This window comes from Heterocephalus glaber, unplaced genomic scaffold (assembly GCF_053883595.1).
Source record: "Heterocephalus glaber isolate CG9 unplaced genomic scaffold, H.glaber_assembly_v1.0 deba00001472, whole genome shotgun sequence".
Classification (NCBI taxonomy): domain Eukaryota; kingdom Metazoa; phylum Chordata; class Mammalia; order Rodentia; family Bathyergidae; genus Heterocephalus; species Heterocephalus glaber.
Window position 1 is genome coordinate 73,027,917 of NW_028258315.1, and position 14,235 is coordinate 73,042,151.

Below are 14,235 nucleotides of genomic sequence, written 5' to 3' on the forward strand. Positions count from 1 at the left end.
ATTTTTCTAGTGTTGGCTTTTTATGAATTTGTTCAAAACAAGGAATACAATAAATTTACTACAAAACTATTTTCCTAAAAAGCAGAAAAAGTGTTACTAAGATAACTCCTTAAATTTTAGGAGTAAAATAAAAGCTGATTATAGGGAATCTAAAAAGACAAAAGAGTATATAAATGTAAAATGTACTAAGAACTAGACTTTGAAAGTTATCTACTTTAATGATAATGAAGGCAAGGGCCCCTACAAATCAATTTACTTTTCTAACTCTTGGAAATTTATTTAGATAATTTAATAGAAACTGCTTTACTCTTTGATTCATGGAAAACATGAATACATAATAAACTAACATCTGTGAATCCTGCTGTTCAAATACATTATCTCTATAAAAGGGCTACACAGTTACATACTGGTTTTGAGAACTGGGGAAGATACAGTAATAGAAGTACAGTATAGAAGTTAAGGGTAATGTTAGGGAAGAACGATCAACTCATGGTCATTTTTTATTCGGTCTCTTTTCAGACACTGCATTCTATAACTCAATATACATAGCATTACTGCAAACAGAAGGTGAGGAGCAAGGATAAAGGATAAGTGTTCTTAAATAGAGAAAAGGAACTCTATGTACTCCAAAAGCTTTATCTCTGCTTGAAAAGTAACTATTATCTTGTAACCCTCTCCCATTTCATTGGATTTTTAAAGCCATTTGGCATTGTGGATTGTTAAGATTTTCAAAAGAACAAAGAACTACATTATATACTATAAGTGGTATTCATAAGTAAATAAATAACAAGATCAAGATTATATTAGGAAATAGGTATGCAATATTTTACACCATGAAGAACTGGAAAAAGAAAATGAACTATGAGGAAAAAAAAGCAAGAGGCTCTTCTTTCTAAGCCATACTATTTGCATGGCTCTTAAATTGCCTGGTATATTGTGTAATCATGATGATGGAAATATCACTTTTATGTTTAAAGAAAAAGCCCTGGGTGTTTTTCTCACTTACAGTTCAGTTAATGGAAAATTTGTCTAGATAACTATTGGACTATTTTTCTTATAGATTCTTTAACTTGAAGACATTTCCAAAAAAGTGCCATCCTATACTCCACTGAAGTAATGTATAAATTCCCCACTGACATGCCACTGTGTTGGTGGGCACCTCTCAGACAGTAGACATCGTAAACCACTGACAGAGGTTCAAGTCCTTTGCTTCATATATGGTGGATCTACCCACTCAATCTCATTCAACTGCTGCTCTGTGAAGGCAGTTCCAAAAGAATAGATGTTCAGTCAAAGGTTTTCTGGGAAAAAACAGAATTTACTTATAAGGTGAAAGCATGATTTAGACATTCATTCAACCTTAATTAATTCAACTAATATTTATTAAGTACCTAACAATATATTCCCGACAGTTTCCTAGGAACTGGAACAAAAAAAATAATATAGGGCATGCTGTCTAATAGGGGTGACAGACAAGAAAGAACATAAACAATATAAAATGGAACAATAAGGAAGATAAATACGGCCCCTGGAAAACAGTGTATCCAACAGCAGCCCGATTTCAGCCCCATACCTATGTACAGGAAAGGCATTTTCACACTGTCATAAAAGACATGCAGCAGTAACTGAAGATATTCTGCTTATGCCTCCTCTTATTATTGTTGGTGAATTCAAATGAGAGCTAAATGTGCTGACTTGTTGTATAACTTGCAACAAATCACTCTGAATTATTTTAATCTTTCATACTAGACTGCTAAAAATTCTGCTCTCTTCTGTGTTTTCATGTCCCTGTAGATAATAAACTAGTTGTTTTCCATTGTATTATCTATGTTTATTGTTTGGATTCAGCTTTGTGCATGTTTGTTCTCCCATTTCTCCTACTCTTCAGTAAACAAGATAACTTCTAGCAAAAAGCTTGCTGTTGGAGATTCGCTGTTTTATTGTATTGGAATAACAGAATTACAAAAGAATTGAATAATCCAAGCTAATCAATAGATACCTTGGTCCAAGCAACATCAAATGACCTAGATACATTCACCTTTTGCCACCTTCCCGGTATCCAATTCCACAACTCAACCTCATCAAAGATAAGGAGGTTAAAGGAAGGGAATCATGCCTCTTTAAATCAGATCTCCAGTTTATGGCTGTTTCTGAAGGCTATCACTGAAATGCTCAATTTGACCGGGTCAAATTTCATTTGTCTTGTACTTTTATCACTCTCAAAGCTAGTGCGATGTGTTTGCAATAGAAATATGGGGGAAAAATGAACTTCCCCATCAGCTTGTTAGATTAAAAAAAGTAGATTGATTTTGCACCTTTGAAATAAACAGCTGGCTGGAAGCGTCTCCTTTTTTTAAAGATTCTTGTACCTTGTACTTTGAATGTACAAAGAAATACTGGGCTGGATAAATGTAGAAAAGAATTATGTTCATGGTGAGGACTCCAGCTAACATTTTTGTGAGCAATATGTGCTATGGAAGGTGCTAAATGGTTTGTGTTTACTATCTTAGATACTGAAAACATCCATTATTACAACATCCTCTTCCTTGTTAAACTGCTCTTATCTTACTTTGTCCTCTATTTTTGCCAATCCGTTGCTTTCTTCACATCATTTTTTTATTTAGCTTAAGCCCCATGGTTCATTATTCTTAAAATATACCTGGAGATTCATAACCTCCCTTGTTCCTCACCTAGATAATTAAATGAATAATATGCATTCTGAAGCTAAGCTCTATCAGAGTCCTACAGTCAGCTTGATTCCACTGTAAATTTAGGATTACTAAACTCAAACGGCAGCATGGCACTGCCTGGCAATCATGGTGCTCTTCTTTGACTAACTCACTTTTCACTGTAACAAGTTAAACCTTCTATATTCTCTTCAAAGATCCAACTCTTCCTTCCACACTTTCTTTTTCCCTTAGTCGCAGAAGATGACCCTGCCTTCTACTTGAGTGAAAAAATTTAAAGTGAATATATGGAAATGCCCTCAGCATCCTTCTACTAAAATTATAATTTCATCCAATGCCCTGGCTCCCCCTTTTTTTGAGCTTTATGCTCCCTTATGTTATTACTAGTAGAGGGTGCCCTTTCTGTCATCTAAGCTCCATACACTCCTTCATTTCTTCCTGTTATCTTTCTCCTCGGTAACTTTAAGCCTTTTTTTTTTCCTCTTGCATATTCAACCAGCTCTTCTCAATGGGGTCATTTCATCAAAATGTACACACATTCAAGTCTCTCCCACTTTGAAAGGGCTCTCCCCTTTGTTCCTCAGCTGTTTACATGCTTTCATTTCATTTTAAAGAAAAACGCTTTGAAATAAGTGACTCCATATTGACTATTCATACCCTCAATCCATTAGGTATTGGATTATAATCCCATCTGAAAGGAAACAGCTCAATCCAGGCACTGTGAACAGATAAAATTGGTTATCCTACAAGATAGCAGTGGTAAAACCCAGATGTTGAACCTTTGTCAGTTTGATTCTAGAACTCAAGATATTACCTCTATTAAGTCAAATGACATTTCAAAAATAAATCTACATCTATCCAATTATAAAAACATTGACTCTTTTAACATAATAATTTCAGGATTGGATATTTATGTTTAAGGTACAATTTCAACCTACAGAGTAGCGTACATATGAGGTTATTCTTTCTTCATAGCAGATACTTAGAAAAAGATGAAGTACCTAAACAGAAGATGAGATAAAGAGGTTGTGTTACATGAACAAAATTGAATACTAAGCAATAATATAAAAGACAGAGAAGTTCTCTATACCTATAGAAATATATTCAAGATACATTAAATTTTTAAAAATAAGGTGAAACTGGCTTCATAGCTTATGAAATGAGAGTACTTCTAAACTTCTCAGCTTATTCTCAAACAAGAAATTACACAAAACCTTAAAACAAAAGTGGTTGGCAGATGTTGGGAATTCAGCAGCTAGCCAGATAACAGAGGGAACTGTGAATTACCACAGAACATCTCTGCATATTTTTAAAATTTTGAACCATGATATTGTGATAACTATTTATTTATGTATTTATTTATTCATTTATTTACTTATTTTGAGACAGGGTCTCACTGTGTAGCTCAGGCTGGCCTTGAATTCACTAGGTAGCCTAGGCTGGCCTCAAACTCAGGGCGATCCTCCTGCCTCAGCCTCCCAAGTGCTGGGATTACAGGTGTGCACCATCATGCGCAGCTTGTGATAACTATATAAAAGTAAATATTAATTGCTACCTTGTGGATTTGTCATCATTCATTTATGAGTAAAATATAATTCAAACATGATGTGAAATCTTATTTTTTATCATGGTTTGTTTTATATATTTGCTGTATCATATCACACCCTGTAAATTTCCAACAGATTCCTCCTACAGCAAAAATAAAATATAACTCTTTATCAAGACCTACAAGGCTCCATTTGGGAAAAACTGTACCAAAATATATTCAAGGGTTTTCCAAGCCAAAAACATGAGTTTCCCAATTAAAGTGGTTTACTGATTTCCTAGAAAAAGATCAAAAAGTCCACACACCAGACCATAACCCTGTGGAACTTCAGATAAAACATACTGCATAATTAGATGTCATCTAATTTCTGAACATCAACATTCAAGTTAAAGAGACAATGGGGAAATGCACTCAGCAATCCAGGCAAAATATTTCCAACTTTCAATTCCATATATAATCAAACTATCAATCAAATATAAAACAATAATTCACCAATGTTAACTTCCATGTACCCCCTTTCAGGAAACTACTGGAAGACACATGCCACCAATATGAGGGGGCACATAAGCAAAGTGAAAGGAAAACTTGGGAGTGAAAAAGCAGAGAATCCAACACAAACAAATGAGAGGAATCTCCAAAGCAACTGTGGAAGGAGATCCCAGGATGTTAGCTGTGTATCAGGCCTTGAGAGCAATGTCCAAATGAGAACAGGAAAACTAACAGCAACAAAAGTGAGATTATTAGCTTCAGCTACATAAAAATTACACAAAGCTGAGCTCAGAGGCATGTCCCTGTAATCCCAGTACTCAAGGAGGTGGAGGCAGGAGGGATCACAAGTTCTAGCGCAGCTTGGACATCTTTGTGAGTGACCAAGACCATGTCTCAAAAGAAAAAGATAAAATAAGGACTGGGAATCTAGCTTAGTGCAAATAGCCAGGTTCAATCCATAGCACACATCCTCAAACGAGAGAGAGAGAGAGGAAGGAAGGAAAAATTTAACACAAAAGTTATGAAAAAAGACAGAAAGGAAGAGCAATATCAGCATGAAACTTGGTTTTGTTGTGTTATGATAATATGAATAATCATCTAACAATATCCTAAGATTTATCTATATTTGGACAAGTATGATGGAGAGGTATGTGTGTGTTTCAGAAAGAGTTTAAACTAAATTCTATAATAGAAAAATATCAGGAAATAGAAGGATAGGCATATTACTGAGAACAATGGAAATTAATAATCAAGGGAGCTATAGTAAGGTTCCTGAGTAGTTGCCTCTGGGAGGAGAAAGTAAGTACAAAATGGGGAACTGCTATTTTTCCTCATTTTCCTTCAGCCATATTGGATTAACTAAGAGCATGAATAATTGTAATAAAAATCAAGAGTTAAACAATGAAAGGAAGGAGAAATTATCTGCAACATCTGAACTTGAAGTAAAAAATATTAGTCAATAGTTCAGTCTCTGTCATAAATACAAAGGAGAAATTCAAAGACTTCATTTGTTTGACATTTCGAGAACAATACAAAACTAATAAACTATCTGCTGGATGTACAATTAATATTCTTTAAGGGAAAAGATCAAGAGTTTATTCATTCCTCATTGCTATTTCTCAATTCATTTTCCATTCTTAGTCAGAAATTCTCACTAAAATTAATGGTAGTTATTTGAGTGTAAGGAAAAAACAATATAATCTAGAAGCTTGAAAGTACTTAGTGAAAATTGTGTGGGAAGGAATTATTGCTGAATTAAAAATAATTTTTAATTGCCACATAACATTATTACATTTGAAATATTAAATATTATTTTATAGCACTTTTACTGTTTTGAGGAATAAAATGTCAATCTCCCAAAGTTTCCTAAGTTTGAAAGAATTTATGTATTACTAAACATGAATTTCACTGGTAGTACACAATATATTATTTCATCTGTTTATATATCATTAATGATTGGGGAAATCTTATCACATTATATTTTACTTAAATCATCAAGAATCTCAAGATTTTAGCTGTAATATTATAGCACTGTATTAATCTGATTTCCACTGCTGAACCAAAATACCTGATAACTGCAATTTAAAGAAGAAGAGGTTTAATTTCCTGGGGTTTCAGAGGTTTCAGTCCATGGAAATCTGGTATCATTTTTGTAGATGTGAAGTGAAGCAGAATATCATAGTGGAATGAAACTACACACTTCATGGTGAACATTAAGCAGAGAACAGAAGAAGAACTTGAGAAAAGACAGAGCTTTAAAGGCATGTGCCCCAGCAACCTAGTTCCTCCAACATGGCCCTAGCTCTTAACATCATATTTAGCTATGAACTTATTAGTGCCATGGTACCCTTACAATCTGATGGCCTCTGTAGGGATTTCTGCATCCAGTCAAGCTGATAATGAAGATTAACTAGCACAAGTAATGTACGATCTGAAAATCTACTACCAAATTTTCTTAATATTCTTCTTGAACTTAAAAAAATGACTGCAGGTATTGTAAAGAAGAAATTTTCTTCTAAATCAAGTCATTAAATAACTACTTTCTTCTTAAGATATTAAATGATATACATATATAACTCATAATTTACCAAACTTGAGGCTTACTTCTTTCTAAAGTAAGATTATTCTCTATCTATTTATAAACATTTTAAAAAATGTTTAACTTTGAGAATACAGAGATATCAAAATAAAAAGAAAATCACTAGCACTGTTTCTCCTGCTACTCCAAACATTGTTGGCACTGTTGGCACTGTTGACACCTGTTGCGATGGTAGAGCCCCTATTACCCTAACTCCTAGAGATCAGCTTGGAGCAGAGTTCTCTGTCAATGCAGGCAAGTAGAAGATCAATAAATAACTAATTTTTATGAAGCCACTGAGATTTCAGGGTTATATTTTATGACAGTAAAATCTAGTTTATGTGAACAAATATTATTCCCCACTCTAGCTTTGTTTCAACTCCTTTAAAAGGGAGAAAGAAGAAAGGAAGGGAAGAAAGGGCAGAGAAAGGGGAGGAAAGAGGGAAAAAAAAGAAAAAAGAAAGGGAGGGACAGAGGAAAGGAACAAAAGCAGGCCAAGTCCATTTTTTCGGCAAGACCTTGATGCTAACCTAAAAGGGCCACGTGTACTAGAGCAAACAAAAGTTTACACAAGTGCTGTCACAGTTCTGGCATAGAGTAGTACTTGTTCCATTGGAGAGAAAAAGAAGACCAAATGAAAACTGATAGCATGTGGCAGACTCTCCAAAAATTATCAAAAATTATAGTAGTTACTGCCGTCGCTGGCTAAATACTTTCTATCAGGCTCAGTTTTAATCATTTTGACATGCTATCACGTTTAATTTGTACATGAGGCAGACATTAACATGATTCTCCATTTTACAGGTGAATAAACTGAAATGGAGGGCGGTACATAATTTCATCAAGGCCACACAGTTAATAAACTACAGAGCTGAGATTTAAGCCTAAAGAGCATGACACCAGCAACTTCTCTGATCCTCCATGCTGTGCTTCCTCATCGGTAATGGGAGGAATATAATTCTTCATATGAGAAAATGGTACATTAATGTGGTCATCTATGAAACAAATATGTATATAGTAATTAATGGATTATTCAACTGCATTGTTTATCTTTGCATTCAGCTTTGATTTCCTTATATTCCTAATTCCCCTCCCAGGAAGATATTGGTTTCTAGAGGCAAAGCATAAGCACCAGAGGCTGAACCATGAGGAGCAAAGCACCAGGCCCTTTGTCGCTCCTCACGGGTCCACTTCCCTTTTGGAAGAAGGGCAAATGGGGAGGTAAAGAACTTCAAAGAGTTAAAAGCTCCAATTTAAATCCTAGATGCTATTGGGCAACTTCTTTTAGAACTGTACAGACTGAGTTTCTGTGATAATATTAAGCCTTGGTTTATTCATTTGTAAATAGTAATTATGAAGCCTGCCTCAGAGATTTATTGAGGCATTAAGTAAAGATATTATAGAAGATATTCAACAATGATCAGCCCAAATAGTATTGAACAGATTGCAAGGCAGAGATTGTCTAGCTAAAACTGGCTGTGTAAAAGGGAGATTTAATGGTTCCTATGCTTGTAGTTTCCAGCAGAGACTAAAACAAAGTCACTGTGGCTTGGCCTCTCACTATCTTTCAGCTGTGCTTTTTTGAGAAGCCTGTCATTCTTGGGCATGTTCACTCCTCATGGAGGGATCCTATCTCCTCAGCCTCCTGGAGGAGGAGTACAGGAAAAATTCTAAAAATGTCCTCTGCATGAAATCACCTGGCCTGGATTGTGTGATATGCTCACTTCTGCATGCCAGGCCTATGTAATGTGCCTACATTGAGAACAAAAATTGAGATTCTACCTAAAACACACATACTAAAATAATGTAAAGGATTATTGTTCAAGAGTGGAAAAAGGAGAAATAACTGATGCATGAAAAGAACTACTACCTGCTAAAAGTAAATATTTCTTTTATATTATAATTAATAAATAATCAAAGGGGATATTATGAAATTAGTCAAGTTCTTCCTGTCAAGGTGAACTTATTTTGATTGCCAGTGTTTAGCTATCAAGACTAAGAGTCATACATGATACGTTATATATAATGCAATTATATAATATAAAAAACTAAATTTTGATCAAATAAAAGAAAACTAACCATTTTTAGAGTAAATGAATTTATTTTCACTTTTTAAAAAATCCTTGGAAAGAATTTTGTCCCAGCTAAATGCCATGGTTCTCTCAGTTAATTTGTGAGTGGTGCATTTCCTGCTAATGAGATTTCTACTTTCCCCTTAACCATATTTGAATAAGCTAAGCAGCTTAAGCATGTACATAAAGCCAACAGTTCACAAGCCTGCATAGGTTTTTGTGGGTGGTTAAACACAGCATGTTAAAACATTTTACAAAATTATGTTGTTCAGTCCTTGTCTGTTGAATAATTTGTAAGGATTAAATTTCAAAATCACTGATAAATAAATATGTCTTTACTTTCCAAATTATATAAGGTAAACCACAGCTGTCAGGACCAATCTGGGGCCACCTGTTTTTGGAAGTCAAGTTTTGTTGTAGTATACAGTTATATGTACATTTATATGTTGTCCATACCTGACTTTGCACTACAACAGAAGGATGTTGACAGAGAATGTATAACTTGTGAGCCTAAAATAATTTCTCTCTGACCCTTTATCAAAGAGGATTGCCTTCTCTTTAGGTTAGCAATGTAGGCAAACTATATTAATGGCTCCAGGTTAAAAAAAATTGGATTCTAAAACATAGAAAAGCAAAATGCTCTTTTCCCAAATTTATAATGTTGCAGCAGCTGTTGCTACAAGCCACCAATGGCATCTGTATTTTTAAAAGATTTTGTATTTGGTTTGCTGAATAATAAAGTGTACAGTTGTTGTTTTAAAGCTGCACAAAGGCTCTCTGGGTCTTGAGATAATTTGCAATCTAGCACCAATGAAAAAGTAGTTCTGAAAAATTAGTGATTGAGAACAGAATGCTGGGAAACACCAACATGATGTTCCCTTGAATATTTATGAGCTCCTCCACTTGGCCTTCAAGTTTTCTATGCTTAAATGCTAACATATTTATGTCTGCACAAAGGGTGTGTGTGTGCGTGTGTGTGTGTGTGTGTAAAGTTTGAGGAGAGGGAGAGTCACTCTGAGCCAATTTCTCACAGAATAATCGAGTACGATCTTAAAACTACTGTTTCCTACCTACTTTCTACATACTCTGACTACAGATCAACAGGGACCCTCAAAATATTACGGACATCTTTGGAGCCTAAGCATAGAATGCATCTCTGATTCTTGCTTATTTTCAGTCTTCTTTCATGTAATTTTCTTTTCTCTTTCTTGAGATATAATTTTCCATGTCTTTTAGATCAGCACATAAGCATGCTATATTAATTCCCTTTAGCTTACTTCAATTTCTGTCATTACCTTTAGAGTAACACTCATTCAAATGCCTTTCTGTAGTTGCTCTCTTTGATTACTCTTTTCATTCTCTCTTGAACCCATCAGGCTTTTGTGCCCCCTTCTCTCCACTCCATTCAAACTGTTCTTTCAAGTTGCAAAAGACTTACATCTTGCCAAATTAGACATTTAATTCTCAATACTTATTTTCCTCAGCCTTTCAGCAAACTTTATGACTATATATTAATACTCTCTCATTGTGATAGTTTCTTTACCTCGCTTCTGGGATAATGCTCTGGTTTTCACCCTCATTGCTCTGAAATTTCTCAGTCACTGATTATCCCCGTCTCATAGCAGAGTAAGTTCAGGTTTATTTGTCAGACCTCTTCTCTTTTTCTACATGCATTTTCTAGGTGGGTTCAGCCAATCTCATAATGACAGATACTATTACTGCGCTGATTATTTTCTACCCTTGTTACTAGTTTTCACCAGCCATGAACAAGGCTACATCTTCCTATCTTTCTTGGGCTCTCATCTTTCCCTAATTGCTGCCATAATCTAGTACTTTGACACCTTGCTTGTCTGGACATTTTTAGGTCACCATATTTGTTCACTACACTGATGACATGTTGGTGGGACCTGGTAAACAGAATGTAGCATGAATCTTATATCCCTTACTAAGACACATGAATGCCACAGGATAGGCAAAAGAAAACCATAGAAATTCAGAGGCCCAATATTTCTTTGAAATTTCTGTACAGCAGTGGTCTATAACAAGTTGAAATAGTTCCTCAAAGTGAAGGAAAAATTGGAGCAATTTGCATTACTTGGAATACTTAAAAAGGCATAGTTATCATCAGCATGTTTAGATTTTGGTGGCAAAATATACCATTTTTCTTCTGCTCCTCCAAACCACCTAAAGGATAACTTTAAGACCTCTGATTTCAGTGAAAGTCAGAAGCACAAGGAGATTCTTTCACAGGTCCAGGTTGCAGTGAAAGCAGATCTACCACTGGAACTATATGGCCTAGCATAAGCAATAGAATTTAGTGTTTGTGGCAAACATGGATGTTTCTTAGACTTGCTAGTAACCTTAATAAGACAATTTCAGTGAATAACCTTGAGGCTGCAAGTCAAAGACTAATCTGATAATGTAAATAGTGGTTCTATTTTGAGAAACAGCTTACAGATTGTCACTGGCCTGCCATACACTGCCTGATCACTTGATTCTGGAACATGAAATAACTATTGCATTGTAAGCTGCTCATCATATTGCCTGGCCTACCATACTAAAAGGATGGGCATATATACCAGCAATCCTCCAAGTAGAAATAAGATATAAACATTGGCTCTGGAGCAGAAATTGAGGGAAAGAGTAAGCTGTGTGCTGCATTGTCTTCTCTCTTTAAATCTATATCTAACCCTTCATGGAATGTTCTTATGAACAGCTCAACTGGGGATAAAACCTTGGGCTTGGTTCACAGCATGCTCTAATGAAACCAATTGGAAATAGATTGCTTCAGCAGCACTTTTCCTGTATAAGGCAATTCTTCAGACAGGCATGAATAGAGATCATCCTGCTGGAGAGAATCTGAGCAATATGTTTTCTTGTCTTTTTATCTAGATTCAGAAATGACTGCAGGAAAAAAATTTATACTGATTCATGGGCAGCAGCCAAAGGTTGGCTGAATGGCCAGAGATTTGAAAAGAATAGAATTGTTATATTGTTGAAAAGAAGTTTTTAGAAGTTACTTGACAGACCCATATACAGATAGTTTTGTCACACACATAAGTTGTAACTTCCATTCTTTTTTTTTTTTTTTTTTGGTACCACGGATGGAACTCAGGTCCTTGTGCTTGTGAAGCAGGCGGCAGAACCACTGAGCTAAATCCTTGGCCCACTACATAAGTTGTAACTAAATGCCATCCACTTCAGAATCAGCTTTCAAAAATCAGATGGCCAAGAAGATATTCAGTGGATCTCTGTCAGCCTCATTCTCTGGACATACCAGTATTAACTACATGTGTTCATTTATAAAGCTATCAAAACAGTGGCAATTGAGGGTACTCATTTGCTAAAAGGCATGGACTTAATCCACCAGTGCAGATCACTATTGCTGAGTAAGCAACCTGCAAGCATTAGAGACAAAGCAAAACCTTCTAGATAAAACCAATATCAAGGAGACCTAACAGCCATTTGGTAGCAATTTGATTATAGCGGATCCTTCTATCACAATGTCTACATAGACATACAAACTTATTCTAGATATTGATTTGAATTTCCTTGCTACAAAGATTCTGGCATTGTCATTATCACACAACATTACTGGTTCTAAGAAACTCATCTTGCAGTAAAATGCAAGCAATGGCCTCATGCCCATGAAATCCACTGGTGCTACTATGTGTTCCATTATCCACAAGCAGCTGACTTGATAAATCTGCCGAATGGCCTACAGAAGGCTCAGATATGGCCATCCATAGAGCCCCAATCTGAAAGTTTGGAGTTTTACCTACAGCATTTAATATAGCTTCTGAGCAGGGACCAATAACAATGCTGCTTCCCTCATAATCAGAATACTGTGGTACAAGTGACGGTGGTTCCATTCACTAATACAACCAATTTTCCACTCATAAGACTTTTGCTTTTTGTTTCTCTGATGTAGCTTTCTTACTTCCCTGAGGAAGAATGATTTCACCAGGTAATGCAAGACTGAGTATTTTTGTGTTCAATGGTATAACTTATAGGAAGGCATGAGGAAAACATAAAGGCATAGACACTGAGAAATCAAGCCTTTTAACCTTTCAGGAATAAAGGCTTAGTTTAGGCCACCAATTTAAACAATTTGTCATTTGAAGGAATGGCTGATAGAATAAGGAATGTGACATGGGTAGTGGAAAGAGGAAGGTATACAGATCAAGAATGCTGTTGTGCACTAGTAAGAGAATAGGTATTTATATTTTATTTCTTCCTTATCCTCTGAGTTTATTAGTAATATTTATTAATCTCCTCACCCACTTCATTTCCTTTAAGTTACAAAATATTGATGTGGAAAGCCAATAAGTTAGAAGAAGAATAAACAATAAGAGATAAAAATGATAACTGATATAGTCATCTCTTAAGTGTATGGGGAGAAAGGAAGGGTTTTTGTTGTATGGCGAATCCCTTCAATAACTTCCCAGCTTTTTCCAAATAAAACACAAAGTCTCTATCTTGGCTGAAAGACTGTACAAGATCTTCTACGGGGAAACATCTCAGACCTTATCTCACCACTCCCTGCATGCTCACCCTGCGCCAGGCACACTAGTCTCCCAACCACAACCTTGACTCAGGGCCACTGCGCTTGTTGCAACCTCTGCTTGCCTGATTCTCAGTCTCAGTAGGGTCTCTATAAAGGTTCTTCTAAGACGGTCTTTCCCAGTCTTTCTCTGGAACACTCCATATCACTTCTCTCTGCTACCCTGCTACAAACTTCTTAGCACACTACCATATTACACATCAAATCTTTATTACTAATCTATTTATTATTTAAAATATTTTAAATAGTTTATTTTAACAGTATCTGTTTATTAAGATTAATTACCATTAGATTATGTATTATTCTACTCTCTTATCAGGAAGGTAAGATCCACAAAGGCAGGGATGCTATTTTTGGTCATGGCTGTATTCCCATTACCTATATAGTTCTGTACCATCATTTAATAAATGAAATACTTACAACTTTGTAAAAGCAATGGCCTTTCATCATGCCACATTTAATCCTTGATGATTTGTCTGCACTTTTCAGGGTACTTCTTTACTCATCTACACTTGGATCAGCATTCGGTAGAAATGAATACAATATTAATGTTCCATTTATATTAAAAGTCCAAAGACAACTTCTCAATATTGTCAGGGACTCAGGTCCCTGGTATCTGCTTTCACCTTCCTCACAAACCATATGCCTATCTGCACCTCTGTTCCTGACTTGAGCAAATCACAAGCTAATTTCTTGTCACAGATCTAGGCTGTGCTTGTAGGTATTATGGGCACATCTGTTCTCTTGTGATGTTGTTTTTAAACATTTAAAGTGCCCATACATTATTAAGTATTCCATCC

At 35.5% G+C, this 14,235-nt stretch overlaps 1 protein-coding gene across 13 annotated transcripts in view; it reads right to left on the bottom strand.

Annotated features, from left to right (window-relative positions):
- Nucleotides 1-14,235, bottom strand: part of Rbms3 (RNA binding motif single stranded interacting protein 3) — a 1,369,918-nt gene that overhangs the window by 756,763 nt on the left and 598,920 nt on the right. The window lies entirely within an intron of this gene.